Here is a 15,516-nt window from a genome sequence, read left to right as displayed (position 1 = left end):
GTGATGTTCATTATTGTGTGTTTTTGTGTGCTGTTGTGAGAATGTCAGAGCTTGACTTAGAGCAATGAACACACATGAAATTTCTTGTTTAACTCAGCAAGAGTGGAAGTGAAATCAGGGACATGTTAGTGTAAATTTATGGGAATGAAGCTGTGTGCAAGTGGATTAAGTTTTTCTGAAGGGAGAGAAAATGTAACTGATGAAAAGAGATCAGGGCAGCTAATAACGAGCAGAACTGATGAAAGCATGGCAAAAATCCATCAAATTGTACATCAAAATCATCAGCTGAGTGTGAGAAGCATAGCAGACCAAGTACAAACATTGATAGAGAAATAGGAAAATCTTAACTGAACGTGTTGGCCTGAGGAAGGTGTGTGTGACAATGGTCCTGAAAGCTCACCGATGAACAAAAACAAAGGAGAGTCAACGTTCGCCACGACTTTTGGAGAGGCAAGACAATATTTTGGTCGATTTATTACTGGTGATGAAACATGGGTGCACCAATGCCATCCTGAAACAAAGCTTCAAAGTGTACAATTGAATTCAGCCAATTATCTGTGACGAAGAAAATTCTGTCAGTCCAAATCAAGAGTCAAAATAATATTGCTAAACTTTTCTGGTATCAGAGGGATTATTCATTATGAACTTGTACTAACTGGACAGTTAATCACATTTAGTATTTGGAAGTGCTGAAAAGGCTGCATAAGAGAGTTAGATGAATACAACCTGAACTTTTCGCCAGTAACTCAAGGCTCTAGCATCCTAACAGTGCACCAGCTCTTATAGCACCGTCTGAGCCCTCAAGAGGAAAAGATTAATACAAAAGTACAAAGTAAGGGTTATTTTAAAAACACTTTCATGGACTGTTGACTTTTTGATATAAAAGCTGAAGAAATTAGTCTAATTCTCCCTTCCTCTTTCCCATCTTACAATTTTCAGTTGTCAGTTACAATCTTCTGATACTGTCAGGGTTTGTAACATTTTGTTGTGAAAATGCTAGGGTGGGTGTGGTGTCTCATGCCTATAATCCCAGCCATTTGGGAGATCAAGGCAGGAGGATCCCTTGAGGCCAGATGTTTGAAACCAGCCTGGGCAACAGGCAAGACCCCATCTCTCTAAAAAAAAAAAAAAAAAAAAAAAAAAGAAGAAGAAAAATTAGCCACACCTGGTAGCTCACACCTACATCCTAGCTACTCAGGAGACTGAAGCAGGAAGATCACTAGAACTCTGTCTTTGAAAAAGACACAAAGAAAGAAAAAAATTCTTAGAGTTGTTTAATCTTAAGTACTGAGTACATTTTACTATTTCATGAATCCAGGGTTTGTCATTGTTTTGGTTTGACTGAAATTTTTAGTACAGTAATGTTTTTATTGTTTTGTGTTTATTTTTTGAGGAAAGATGTTGTTCTGTTGCCTGGGCTAGAGTGTAGTGCTGTCATGATAGCCTCCTGAGTTGCTAGACTACAGGCATACACTATGCCCAGAAAATTTTTTTGTGGAGATGGGGTCCTGTGCTATTTCTTGGGCTGGTCTCAAATGGCCAGCCTCAAGGTATCCTCCCACCTTGGCCTTACAACCATGAGCCACTGCGGTCAGCCTAGTAATTTTTTAAGAAGGGCTATAAGCAACTTTGTGAAAATTTGAGAATGTCTGTTTACTGTCTTCATACTTAAAAGGCAAGTTGGAGGAGCTGGATCTCATTTTTTTCCTCTTTAAGTTTTCAGACGTTACACTGAAGCCTTCTATCACTGCTTACTCCTGTGCAGAATGAGATCAACTTGATCTTTACCCCTTGTATATAATTAAACTTTTATTGTCTTTCTTTGTTCTTGAGGTTTCATAGCAACATATATTTGCAGTTGATTTTTCTGTATCATTCTTTTTCTTTTTTGTGAGACATGGTGTGTCTTTCTAAAAAACTTATTTACTAGGAAAAGATTCTGTTATGTGAGACTGGCATTCCCTTTTGATTGAAAAGTTCAAGTATAGGAGTAGGGCGCCAGCCCCATATACCGGAGGTGGCGGGTTCAAACCCGACCCTGGCCAAAAACTGTGAAAAGTTCAAGTATAAATTTCAGGAAATATATTATTTCATTATATTTTAAACTTTTGGCCCATCTTATTTACTTGCTTAATTCTTTCTAGATATTCTCTCCATACATGTCAGTTTTTTTAACCTGTCTTTCATGTATTTTTATCTAATCAGGTTTTAGAATTTTGTTTTGAATTATTTTCTCCATCTTCTCGTTGGTGTCCCTGACTTTTTAATTCATATTTGCTCTTCTTGTTGTTCCTTCTGTTGTAGCTTTTATTTTGTGCCATTCTTAGTTCCTATTTCCTTCTGGAGTTCTGCCTGCTCACTTTTTATCACCCTTTGTTGTTGTGTTGTCTTATTTGAGCTTCCTTGTTTCTTAAGAGATAATGTGGTCTATAGTTTATTTAAAACATGGTTTTTTAACTTCTTTTTCTAAACTGTTTTTTTACCTTCCTTGCATAATGGCTCTTATGACATAGGGACCTCTGGTCTATTGGGCATGTTTCTCAAATTCAGCTTTGAACTATAATTCACTTAGAGGATATTACCATTCATTCATGAAAGTGCTCTGAAGGATTGTGGTGAAGCTAGTGATTACTTCTTATAAATTGAGGTCAGCATTGTAAAAAATTCTTCCCCTTAGTAGGAATGCTTGGAGTTTACATGGCACTTTCTAGATTGGGATGTGCCTATACACCGATCATTTCATCATGACGAAGAAACATGAATAACCAGAGAAGCTTTTTACTGTTGAAGGCACTGGATTTCAAAAACTATGTGTGTCTTTGTTAGGGTCATTGTCATGAGCGGAACTGATACTGAAGCCCCTTCCTGGTTCCTAGTTTCCTGGAGCTTGCCCCTTTCCGATTTGCTCCTTGTGTTGGTGTGAAGATGACATTAAGGTTATGGTATTAATTACATAAGTTCCTCTAATTTTTATTCAATCCCAAGGCTTAATTTATTAAATGGCAACAAAAACAGCAGTGGAAGTATGTTGTAAGCTGTAACCACCAGCCTGAGCGTGGAGCTTACAGGAGCCACCTGTCTGCCCCACTTGCACCTTTGTGCTGTGGCAGCGTCCATGGATTCAACCCTGCTGTTTGCACTGCCTGAAATTCCCTGCGTGTCTTACCTAACCCCTGAAGATTGTCATCCTGAATTTCTACTCATTAGAAGAAAACTAAGTGAAAAACCTTTCCTCAAGCATCGTCTCTTTTGAGAGGATGTTTCATCCCAACGCCAAAGGTCTGCCAGCTCTTGGCACACTTCCCTTACGGTCTTGTTTCATTGCCACGTGACCACTGATTTCCTTGCTCATCTCTTCCCTGAGCTTTTGGGTTCCTTTGCATCAGAGGCCACGTCTGGTTTTGGCCTTTCATCGCCTACATCTGGTAATAGTGCTGGAATATATATAATAGGCGCTCAGAGATAGTCACTGACATGCAGGAATGGATTAAAATTAGTTCAGTCTCCATGAGAAGTGGTGAAGGCATCTCAGTAGGACTTCACAGTGTTGGGGTTTTTTAGCACCATTTATCTGACTTTCAAGCAGAGGTCAATTTAAAGAGACTAAATGCAGACGATTTACACTAATAGGTGTGATGCAAAGAAGCATCAACTAGGGTCTGAGTGGTTGGAAAGGAAACAAAAAAAATAGACACAAGAAGCATTACAAAGAATCACAGATTAAATGAGCAATTGCTGGGATAGATGTCTTTACTTACATGGTTCTTCAGCCAGGAAAGCCCTTTTCACATTTAAATTTTATCTACCCTTTATGTCCGATTCAAAATCCATCATCAGTCAGCTCTTGCTACAATAATGCTGCATAACAAACTCAAAATCTCAAGGGCTTACAATAGCAGCCCGTGCTCAAGTGTCTGCAGGTTGTTTGGCCGCCCAGGCCAAGCTCAGCTGGGCAGCTGTTTTAAGCCATGGTCATCTGGGTTTGCTTCAGGGTCTGTTTTGGTTCATATCTGCTCTGTGAGTCTCTCATCATTCTGGGCCTAATGACTACCTGACAGTAAGAAAAACACATTTAAGGGCGGTGCCTGTGGCTCAAGGAGTAGGGCGCCAACCCCATATACCGGGGGTAGCAGGTTCAAGCCCTACCCCAGCCAAAAATGCAAAAAAAAAAAGTACATTTAAGTCTCATGTTTGTTAACATTCCATTGCCCAAAGTAAGGTTTCCAACTTTAATAAAATAGTATCCTATTTTATTATACATTAAAATAATAATTTATGGTGTGAGGGTAGTATATTAGTAAAGAATAATAATCCAAAATACCATACCACCCTCTTATCTATGATTCCCTCAGCTAGAATCAGTAACTTTTGCTTCTGAGTTCCTATAACGGTCTGTTTGTACATAGCACTTTCTACTGTGCGCTATTCAATATATTGGCTCTTTAAAGCAGGACATGATTCACTATTTTTAGGAGACAGAAAAATGTGCTCTCCAGTGGAACAGATTCAAGTGCATAGCAAAAAATGCCAATCATTTAACCTTCTTTAAATGTATTCTTGAAATAAAAATGGCATTTTGGGATGCAACTGTAATATATTTATAGACATATACTTATTGAAGCATGTAAAGATATTTTTATATTTTATTGACTTACATTCGCTGAGAAGTGGTTTGAACTTTACATTTAAGGTACTGAAAGTCAAAAAAATAGACACAAGAAACATTATAAAGAATCACAGATTAAATGAGCGATTGCTGGGATAGATGTCTTTACTCACATGGCTCTTCAGCCAAGAAAGCCCAAATGTAAATGTATTGGGAAAAAAAAAAAAAACAATAAAAATGTATTGGAGTTCAGTCAGTAGGGAATATATATATATATATATGTTCAGTATAGACTTCCTCAGTAAGGAGTGTGTGTGTGTGTGTGTGTGTGTGTGTGTGTGTATCTGTGTAAAAACACTCCAGTGCCAAAGAATAAGTTTTCTTTGTTTAGGACACTCCAAAATTTTCTTTTAGAAAAGTAATTAAGATGTTGTGCATATATTCTTCTTAGTAAAGTGTCTCAAGAATGGAAGAAAAAGTACCCAATGTACTCACCCTTATTTTGAAACTAATGTAGGACCTTCACATGAAAGCTATATCCCAGTTATAACCTAAAAATAGGGAGAAAGGGGAAAGGGAGGGGAGGGAGGGGGGAGGGAGGGGGAAGGAGGGGGAAGGAGGGGGACTAATGGGATTACACCTGCGGTGCATCTTACAAGGGTATACGTGAATCCTAGTAAATGTGGAATGTAAAGGTCTTAGCAAAATAACTAAGAAAATGCTACAAAAGCTATGTTAACTAATGTGATGAAAATGTGTCAAACGATATATGAACCAAGTGTATGGTGCCCCACGATCATAGTAATATACATAGCTATGGTTTAATAAAAAAAAAAAAGAAAGAAAAAAAGATGTTGTGCATAATAAATTGTGGTATATGTACACCATGGAATATTATGCAGCCTTAAAGAAAGATGGAGACTTTACCTCTTTCGTGTTTACATGGATGGAGTTGGAACATATTCTTCTTAGTAAAGTATCTCAAGAATGGAAGAAAAAGTATCCAATGTACTCAGCCCTACTATGAAACTAATTTATAGCTTTCATATGAAAGCTATAACCCAATTATAACCTAAGAATATGGGGAAACGGGAAAGGGAGGGGAGGGAAGGGGGGAGGATGGGCAGAGGGAGGGTGATTGGTGGGATTACACCTGCGGTGCATCTTACAAAGGTACATGTGAAACTTAGTAAATGTATAATATAAATGTCTTAACATAATAACTAAGAAAATGCCAGGAAGGCTATGTTAACCAGTGTGATGAAAATATGTCAAATGGTATATAAAACCAGTGGATGGTGCCCCATGATTGCATTAATGTACACAGCTATGATTTAATAATAAATAAATTAAATAGAAGATGTTGTACAGGTAGCTTACTTTCTACTTAAGCATAATTTCTAAATTAAGGAGCCAACTATTTACTTATTTTTATATGAAGGTGGTTTCTAAAGTAAATAAGGTATTGCATGAATATTGACCTTTTGTAATGGGAAAATAATATTCAAAATACTTGTTTTTTTAAATAAGGTATTTATGAAGTACTGTGATTTAGGTTACTTTCAGAAAAATAATATATTTTCATGCTTTAAGAAGCAAAAGAAATTGTTATTAGAAAATATGGTAGAGTAATATATTTTGGCCATGTAGTTTAGTACAGAAGAATAAGGGTAACAAAACCCATTTTCTCTGGATGACCCCCATGTCTTAGTCAGTTTAGGCTGCAATAATAAAATATCATATACTGGGTGGCTTATAAATGACTGAAATTTATTTTACACAGTTCTAGAGGCGGATACCAAGATCAAGATGGTATCAGAATCAGTGTTTGATGAAGGGTTAGATTTAGGTCTTACCATCACCAGCTCTGTGACCTTGGGCACATTCTTAACTTTCGGTGTCTCCATGTGCTTGTGTGTATATTGCAGAGAATAATAATAGCTGCTTCATAGATTTGCTTTAAGAATATGTGTAATGTAGGTAAAGGGCTAGACTGGTGGCTAGCACATAATATGTGTTTGGGCTATTATTATTGTTGTTATTTTTATTGGTGGAGTTGATATGTAATTTATGTTTTCAAGCCAGTTATCATTCCTTTCCTCTGAATTTCTATCCTTTCTCCCATTCCTTTTCTATTATTTGTTGATTTTTCCCTTATAGGTTTCTTTTATAGATGTTTATGGACTGGATTTTTGATATATTTAGATTCGCTCTTTGTATATAATCTACTATTTTTGCACAGTCCATTGCTTGTCTTTTATTTTTCCCTATGGTACTTTATGTTGTGCATACTTTTTACATTTACGTAGTTGAACATATCAATCTTTTCCTCTGTGGTTTCAGGATTTTGATTCATAGAAAGACATTTGAAGATTACAAAGCAATTATCTATAGAGTTTTTATCTAGTACTTTCATGATTTTATTTTTTACATTTGATCCACTTGGAATTTTTTTTTTTTTGATCCACTTGGAATTTAAACCGGCATATAGTTACAGAAAGTATTTTAATTTGCTTTCATCAGAGACCTTTTCCAAAGCCATAAGATTAATTTTCAAACAACAAGAAAGCGTTTTCACGCTCAGAGGGCATCTTAGGTAATAACATTAAATTGCAAAACTAGAATAACAAGTATAATTGACACACAGAGGTTTGCGAAGAAACACGTGCAATATCTGCCTTGTTCCAGTGGTTGTTAAAGATACACTTCATATCTCACAGTCAGGAAAAAACATACTTTGCTCACTGAGATAAACAGACAAATAAACCCAGGGTCACCCTGGCTAGCTTCATTTACAAATTAAATGGAGGTTTGAGCTGATACTTCTAAAGGCTGACCTCCTTGGCAAACCTTTGTGATTTAAGTTCTTTAATTTTCTGAATACTTTTGCCTCTGGGTCCCTCCTTTGACATACCTCGTCACTGGGTTGTAGTTTTGGTGCTCTGTGGGGAAGCGAATGAAGGTTCCTCTTCTTTCCTTTCTATATTTTGGTACAAAATAGTAGAAATGGGAGTGAGGAAGGGATGAAAAAGCTGGCCCTGTGAATCAACTCTGTTTTTCTGATTTCCAAGGCAGCTGAGGAACATATGCGTCAGAACTGAGCTGGCTGAGTCCTCCAGTTTGGCTGTGGGGATCCCAGCACCCACAAGAATCTGCTAGATCAAAACCAAGAGAGAGCAGAGGGTGGCAAACTCTGCTGCTATAAAAGCATTCCTAAATTTCACAGTCCCTTTGGACACAGAGCAGAGCGGGGAGAGCAGGGCATTTCCTAGGTGGGTGGTCACCCTGAGAGTTGCCTGTTCGTGTAACAAGTTGCTAAGGAATGGAAGATGAAGAAATTTAATAAAAGTCTTTGTTGGTCTTACTTCTAAATGCTAAGTTTGCTGATTAATTAAGACACATGCTATAGTAACATAGGGAAATGTTAATATAGGGAAATAACAGTACTCTGTTCCCATCCTTGGTATGTATTGAGCCGGTGGTTCTCAACCTTGACTATGGACCAGACCCATGTAGGGAGCTTGGGCTGGCCCCAGACCTAGTGATTCTGATGGGCTGCCAGGATTAAGAACTACAGCACTCATATTTATTTTATTTTATTTTTGTGGGTAATGCCATAATGGAGGACAAAAATCAAAGTTTCTTAAAGTGAGGTCTTTTGTCCATCTGTTTCAGAAGTATTTCAGTTGTTGAAATGGAGAATCCAGGACTGTGCCCCAGAATTATGAAAGCAGAATCTCTGGAGGTGGGTGTATTAATAAGCAACCCAGATGATTTGGATGTACGCTAACGTTTGAAAACTTACACGGAAGTAAGTCCTAAGATATTTAACCTAGCAAAATCCAGTGAACCTTACCATATTTTGTATCTCTCCCTTTCTCTGAATAAGTTTCAGAAGATCTATTTTATAAAAGATTTAAAATACATATGAAATTAACTATGATTTTCTGTTGTAAAAATAGACACCAAGGAAAGAAAGGTGATGATTGCTTACGTGGTTAACAAAGAAAAAAATCTAATGTCTCTGTCTTATGCATATTTTAAAATTCTCTTGATTACAAATTTGAATTTTTCTTAATGACTTGAGTAAAGCTTATTGACAATTAAATGAAAACTGACCCACCAAGAATCTCCCTACGGTCAGTAATTCAGTTAATGATGTATTTCTACAGTCTTACATTTTTCCACTTTAAGTCCAAATTCTTAATAGTTATAGCAAATAAAAATGTGCTTTGTACTTTGTTTCACAACTGGGAAGAGACGCAGGGTGAAGTGAATACATTAACACATTCACCTCCTAAAAGATAATTTTGTACGAAGTAAACCTAAATTTAAACATGTATTTACAGCAAGGCGTGATCATGATTCCAAGGAAAATGAGTGATATAAAGTATGTGCTTCTCATTCTAAGGGGGACCTGACATTGGGACTCCCCTCCCCCACCATCCCACAACTGCAGGAACCATTGAGATGTGAGACCACCAGTGGAACCACCAGAGCAGTAGTTAAGTACATAGGCTTGGAATTGAGGACAGCTGGGTACAAGTCTAGATTTTTGTTGTTGTTGTTGTGGTTTGTGGGGACGTTGGGTGCATTACTAACCTTGGTAAGCCTCAGTTTACTCATTTTTAAATCCAGCCTGCACGGTAGTAGCTTATGAGGATTAAATAACCAGAATTGGCTATCATTTCCTGAAGACATAGCACCAAAGATAAAGTATATGAATGTGTTTATTCTGACAAAGGGACCAATGATTACTACATGTAAGACCATATTCTCTACTCCAAGTATGTAGACCTCAAAGACAGATCTTTATGCAGAACTTCCCATCTTTATGTTGGGTGTACTGAAGGGGATCGCTCCCATGTAGAAGACTGTTCATTTAAACTGTTGAATAGTGTTTGGAGATTTGTTAAGTATTTGGTGAGAGGCTGCTGTTAGCTAAGACCCTATGCTGAACATGTAGAAACAAATCGGGTTCCTGACCTCAAGGAGTGCCTACTCCTGTTGGAAAGAAATATATGTATAGAAACAACTATAATTCAATATTGTATGTGCTATAATGAAGGTAATAGCTAGCTGATTATCAAATTTATTACCAAGAAAAGACCTTGCTATAATTCTGTGTGTGTGTGTGTGTGTGTGTGTTTGAGGGGGGAATAGGTGGGGCAGAGCAGAACCCACCATCCAGCTATAATGAAATGCTCTGTACCCTTGGGAGGTAGTCATGGGATGTGCTCAGCTAAAAGCAGGCAAGTGGACAAATTTAACCAGATGCTTTTCCAAAGAGGCAGGATTGTAGCAGAGCTATTGGCTGGGGGTTTCGAGGATGAAGGGTAGTCGAGGCCTTTACTAAGTGCCTGTTACAGAAATCTCTTTATCTCTGTTCGTCAAATACCTTACCTGTAAAGTGATAAGTTCAAAGTCATAATCTGTCTAGCACTTTCACAGGTCCTCCCTCAGCAGTGGGGCCAGGATTTGGTAGCTGGTGCTGAAAGAAAACCCTTGATTACATCCTCGCCCTGGGACTGTACCAGTGGCAACTGTTATTCAAGGGGACAGAAAAAAAAAAAAAAAACAACAAAGTCATAATCTGTGATTTTATCAAATCACGAGGGTTGCCAGAAAAAGTACAAGATGTCTAGTGTAAACTTAATTTCAGATAAATAATGAATAAACACTTTTTGGTGTTAAGTATGTCTCAACATTGCATGGGACAGAGTCATACTAAAAATTATTCTAAACTTCTAATTTAATTTATCAGAAATTCAAATTTAATAGGGCATCCTATAGTTTTCATTTGCTCAATCTGGCAATCGTACAAGCAACCCCACATGAATTACAAGATCGACTAAAATCTGTCTCTGCCAATATCAGTGACGAGTACTTGGAAGCCAGGTAGTTTTCCCTGTAAAAGTAAGATGTGGAGCAGAAGAGGAAGAATGAGGAAGAAAAATAGTTGGAAACTAGGCATAAAATAGGATGTAAACGGACAGGAAATGTTCCCACAGCTCGCAGATCTGTCACGCAGCATTGTGATCCTTTTTGTATCATCTGGACAAATGGAACAGCGGAGGGAAGTAATCTGGTATTGTGTTATTTGACTATTCCGATGATTAAAGTTTTGTGAGATATATATATATATTTTTTTTTCTGCAGTTTTTTGGCCGGGGCTGGGTCTGAACCCACCACCCTTGGTAGTCATATGGGGCTGGCACCCTACTCCTTGAACCACAGGTACCACCCAAATATTTTTGCTTTCCTGCGTGCAGATTTAACAAGCACTTACCAAGCACAATATAGATCAGGTACTAAGTCCTTTGATGTGCTTATCTCATAAAATGAAGCATACTGCTAGCAGGTCCTGCAATGGAGAGCTTGGCTGAGTGAAATTTTATGGTATTAAAACAGACAGGATGGCTCAGCACCCATAGCTCAATGGCTAGGGAGCTGGCCACATGCGCCAGGGCTGGTAGGTTCAAACCCAGCCTAGGCCTGCTAAACAATGACAACAACAACAACAAAAATAGCTGGGCATTGTGGCAGGCGCCCGGAGTCCTGGCTACTTGGGAGGCTGAGGTCAGAGAATCGCTTGGGCCCCAGAGTTTGAGGTTGATGTGAGCTGTGACCTCAGGACACTCTAGGTGGGGTGACATAGTGAGACTCTGTCTCAAACAACAAAAACAAAACCAGACAAGATGTGATACTGTCTATTGTTCTAGTTGCACACACCACAGAATACATTCACAGTTCATAATTTGAGTCTGAGGATTATGCACCGCGTTTCTTTAGCTAAAGTAGTTCAGCGCACAATATGTGCATTTCCAGGAAAGCTGCCTTTCAGGCTGGGTTCTCACGACCATATGGAGCTCCTCAGTGTTCTGTCAGTGGGTCATTACCTTGACTTGGTGTAGCCCAGGCAGGGTTGCTACTGTATTTCAGGGTCCGTTTTCCCTGCAGAGCACGCTCCTTCTACTGTGTGGCCTTGAAGCTTTTCTAGCATCCAGCACGCATGAGCTAAGAGTTTTCCTGCTTTTCTTTACATGGACATAGTACAAAGTATGGCTTGGTTCACGCTTTCAATCATCTAAATTTGTCCAGGCATGATGGAGGATGCCATACAATTTTCTTCTGGTAGTTAGAGCTTTCCTGACATAATTGCAGCCCAATCACATTTCTAAGATAACTAGTACAATATGTACATATATAATTCAAAGTTTCCTGCAGGAGATTTCAGGCAAATAATGACCATGTTTTAAATCATCTCAAAACCCGGGCCTCAGAAGCGAAAGTGCTTTTTCATCATCTGCACAAGATTGCTCCAGGCAAATTTGTTTATTCCTTCTAGTTTTGACATCCCCCACCCCCACCCCGAGGGACCACTGCTTCCCTTTTATCCCAGACCTGGCTCATATTCTGGACTATTCTCTTCCTTCTTTCCTACCACCCAAGTTTAATATACTGTACTATTGTCTTAAAATTGTATCAAGCGATTTTAAGTTCATAAATGATGAATTTATTCCAGTATGGTAGTAAAATTTAATGGCAGGATGAGTTACTACTCCAGAGGATGTATTTACATTTTAATGGTAACCGTCTATGGCTTGACACCAAGTTGAAGCCAAGGTGGGAATGTAAGCATAAATTGGAATGGGTCGATACTCAGGGAAAGATTTTTTTTGCACTGAGTCTCTCTGCCCTCGTCAAATCATACCATTAAACATCAAATTATCTGGTCTAATTTAAGGGCTGACTTGTAAAGATTTTAAGGTTTGGCTGAGGTGAGGAACTCATGTAGCTTTAGAGGGCTTTACCTTTTATAGAAGTAAAAATAATGTCATGATGAAGCTGACTCTGTGTGTGTGTGTGTTAATAAAAATTCATATGCTGCAGTGAAGTGATAATAAATTTCAGAGCATAGATAAATCCCTTGCATTTGGGTAACAGACTTAATTGAAACAAAAACGTAGAACTATCAAAATCAAAGAAGATGCCTATATTCATTGATAAAGTAGTCACGGGAAAGGTACCCAGAGTAAATACTGATCCAAGGCAGGTGATTTCCTGATTGGTTTTTGGGGGGTGGTGGTGTTTGTGTCACTATGTATACACACCAGACTCCTAGAAAAAGTGGGGAGACTCAAAAAGAGAATCACTAAAACACCAGTGGAAAATTAGGAGTAAAAGACAAAAGAGTGCTGGAAACAAAGTAGAGCAAGGGAGAAAACTCCTTGAAGAGGGGATGAAAAATCAACAAGAATCATTCTGGAAATTCCGTAAGAAGTTATCTTCTAGCTGTTAGCCCTGGCAACTTCTGACAACAGAGGAAGTTCTCAGTCAGTTTGGTTTCTACATTCCTCACACTTGGAGGTCAGTCTTTCAAATTAGGCTGCGTTTACACATATTTGTTCCCTGGGAATACATCTGATTTTTTTTTTCCTTTTAAGGTAGTTAAAATGGATTAGAATACATTTTTTCATATACTGGTATTTTTACACATTTGTTCTTCGGTTCAGATCTCTTGATCAAAGATCATTTTCATATTTTCAGATGCTTTCTGGTTGTCCCTTATACAGATGACATGGAGAGCTCAATTCAACATGCCCGAAACTGACCTTCTTATGTGTTTCTGTTCCGTTTCCATTCACCCCGATAATCATCTTTTCACCATTCACCCCTGTCATTCCTCATCTTAAAATCCAATCAATCAAATCCTGCTAATTTTACCTTCAAAATATTTCTCAATGCTTGCTATCAAGTCTGTTCCAATTTGTTCCTTAAATTTCCTTGACTGGGGTGATTTCAGTAATTGCCAACATTATCCATCCATCTCCATTCTTGTCCCTTTCTGGTATATACAGCCAGAATGATCTACCTCAAAGACAGCTCTCCTAAAGCTATAGTGTAAACCCCACGTTCTTGGCATAGGAAGCTCACCTTGGCCTGACCATCTCAGCTTCTGCACTATCTTGGCCCACTTCTTATTCCAGGTTTTATTTTTCAGATTGGATTAGATATTCCATTCATAAAGCTGTTATAGTCACACTATAACTGTCGCACTATATTTTAAATCATTTGTTGAACTTTTCTGTAGCCTTCAACCCACTCTCATCCTTACCAACAAGAAACAAACAAGCAAGCCAAAATATCTCTGGTCTCTTAGTAGGAAAGGACCGAATCTTGGCGCATTTTCATTTGTTCAGCATAGGTTGGTGGCTCTGAGTAGGCTCTGGAATCTCCCTGCACTCTATCCTAGTTCCGTAATTTAGGAACTGAGCTGTTTCTAGCAAGTTCCTTAGTGCACCCTGTGCCTCAGTTTCTGTGTTTGTAAAATAGAGATGAACATTCCTACTTCGGAAGCATAAATGTCAGGCATTTAGGACAGTAATGGCACAGACTAAGCAGCCCACTTACATAGAGAAAGTGCTCAGTATCTTATAAAACTGGAGGTGTATGAAGAAAAGTCATCACAGGGAAAGGATCGGCTGGATTAGGTCAGGCCTTGGCGCTGAGAGCTGACTCTAGTCCCTCTGTATCTGGAAGCTGAGTTAGACCAGGTGTGCTCTCGGTGAGTGAGAGGCTGTGAGGGAATCTACCACCACACCCTGGTCGATTTAGTGCCCCAGTGTCTAAACAGCCCATCTTGCGTAGAACCTGCTCCTCCTGCCAGAGCCGGCAGGGACAGCTTGTCTTTGCCTAAACCAAATGTCTTCAATAACCACCCGGTTCCTGTTTAGGAGCATAATGGGTGTTTTCATCTGGAAGAGGCTTCCAGTTCATGGCTTAATTGTGATGTGAAGCTGAGGGACACTTGGGGTCCAAAGGGTGATCATTCTTTTTCCTTGTTTTCAGCTCCGCTTACAACTCCAGTATATTCTCTGATAACTCTCTTGAGTGCCCTTCCAGAGTCCCGTCACTGCGTTTTTATCATACCTGCAGATTACACAGACTTTCACAGATCCCGGGGCTGCTGAGCAGAGGCCCTGCAGGTCCTCCTCGGTTCTGATGTAGTCATTGGAGCTTCTCTACTCACATACGAAGAGAGGGTCTGAGAGCGCCTGGCTTGCGCCTGTCCGGACACATGGTCAGTAGCGAACGTTCCTGGACACTGTGTCTGCTGCGGGGCTGATGTTCCTGGAGCGGATGTGGTGGTGCTCTCCTCCTCAATTCCTGCTCTTTCATCTACTACCTCACGGTTTGTGTGAAAATATCTGCGTTCCGAAGGGTTCTGAGATCAGGTTAATCAACAGGAAGCGTCTGAATGTGATTCTGCCCTAACTACAAAGGTGCCTGCGTACTCCCCATGTGCTCCTCATGTCAAGAGTCTGAAAGGCGACAGGATTTAAACAGTTTTTTAACATTTATTTTTTCAAATTGATGGATAAAATTGTATTTATCATATAACACATTCTTTTGAAGTATACGTGCCTTGTGAGATTATATATATATAAAACATACCTTCCCTCCCATAGTTATCATTTTTATGGCAAGAACACTTTACATCCATCCTCTTAGCATTTTTCAAGAATACTATTGTGAGACAGAGTCTCACTATATATGTGTGTGTGTGTATATATATGTGCATGTGTGTATATATATTTTGAGACAGTCTCACGTTGTCACCCCCTTGGTAGAGTGCTGGAGGGTCATAGCTCACAGCACCCTCAAACTCTTGGGCTTAAGCAATTCTCTTGCTTCAGCCTCCCAAGTAGCTGGAACTACAGGGGCCCGCCACAACGCCCAGCTGTTTTTAGAGATGAGGTCTCAGTCTGGCTCAGGCTGGTCTCAAACCTGTGAGCTCAGGCGATCCACCCACCTCCGCCTCCCGGGTGCTGGAGTTATAGGTATGAGCCACCGCACCCAGCAAGAATACACTATATTGTTAGCTGTAGTCATCATGTTGTACAGTA

At 39.2% G+C, this 15,516-nt stretch overlaps 1 protein-coding gene and 1 non-coding gene across 3 annotated transcripts in view; both read left to right on the top strand.

Annotated features, from left to right (window-relative positions):
* EYA1 (EYA transcriptional coactivator and phosphatase 1) overlaps positions 1–15,516 on the top strand; it is a 330,700-nt gene that overhangs the window by 38,456 nt on the left and 276,728 nt on the right. The window lies entirely within an intron of this gene.
* LOC128564159 (small nucleolar RNA SNORA30/SNORA37 family) lies at positions 10,043–10,170 on the top strand. The gene has a single exon (XR_008374029.1). It is a non-coding gene; the product is annotated as a small nucleolar RNA SNORA30/SNORA37 family (small nucleolar RNA).

The sequence above is a fragment of the Nycticebus coucang genome, chromosome 13, assembly GCF_027406575.1.
Source record: "Nycticebus coucang isolate mNycCou1 chromosome 13, mNycCou1.pri, whole genome shotgun sequence".
Classification (NCBI taxonomy): domain Eukaryota; kingdom Metazoa; phylum Chordata; class Mammalia; order Primates; family Lorisidae; genus Nycticebus; species Nycticebus coucang.
This window is presented reverse-complemented; position numbering and strand designations above follow the sequence as displayed.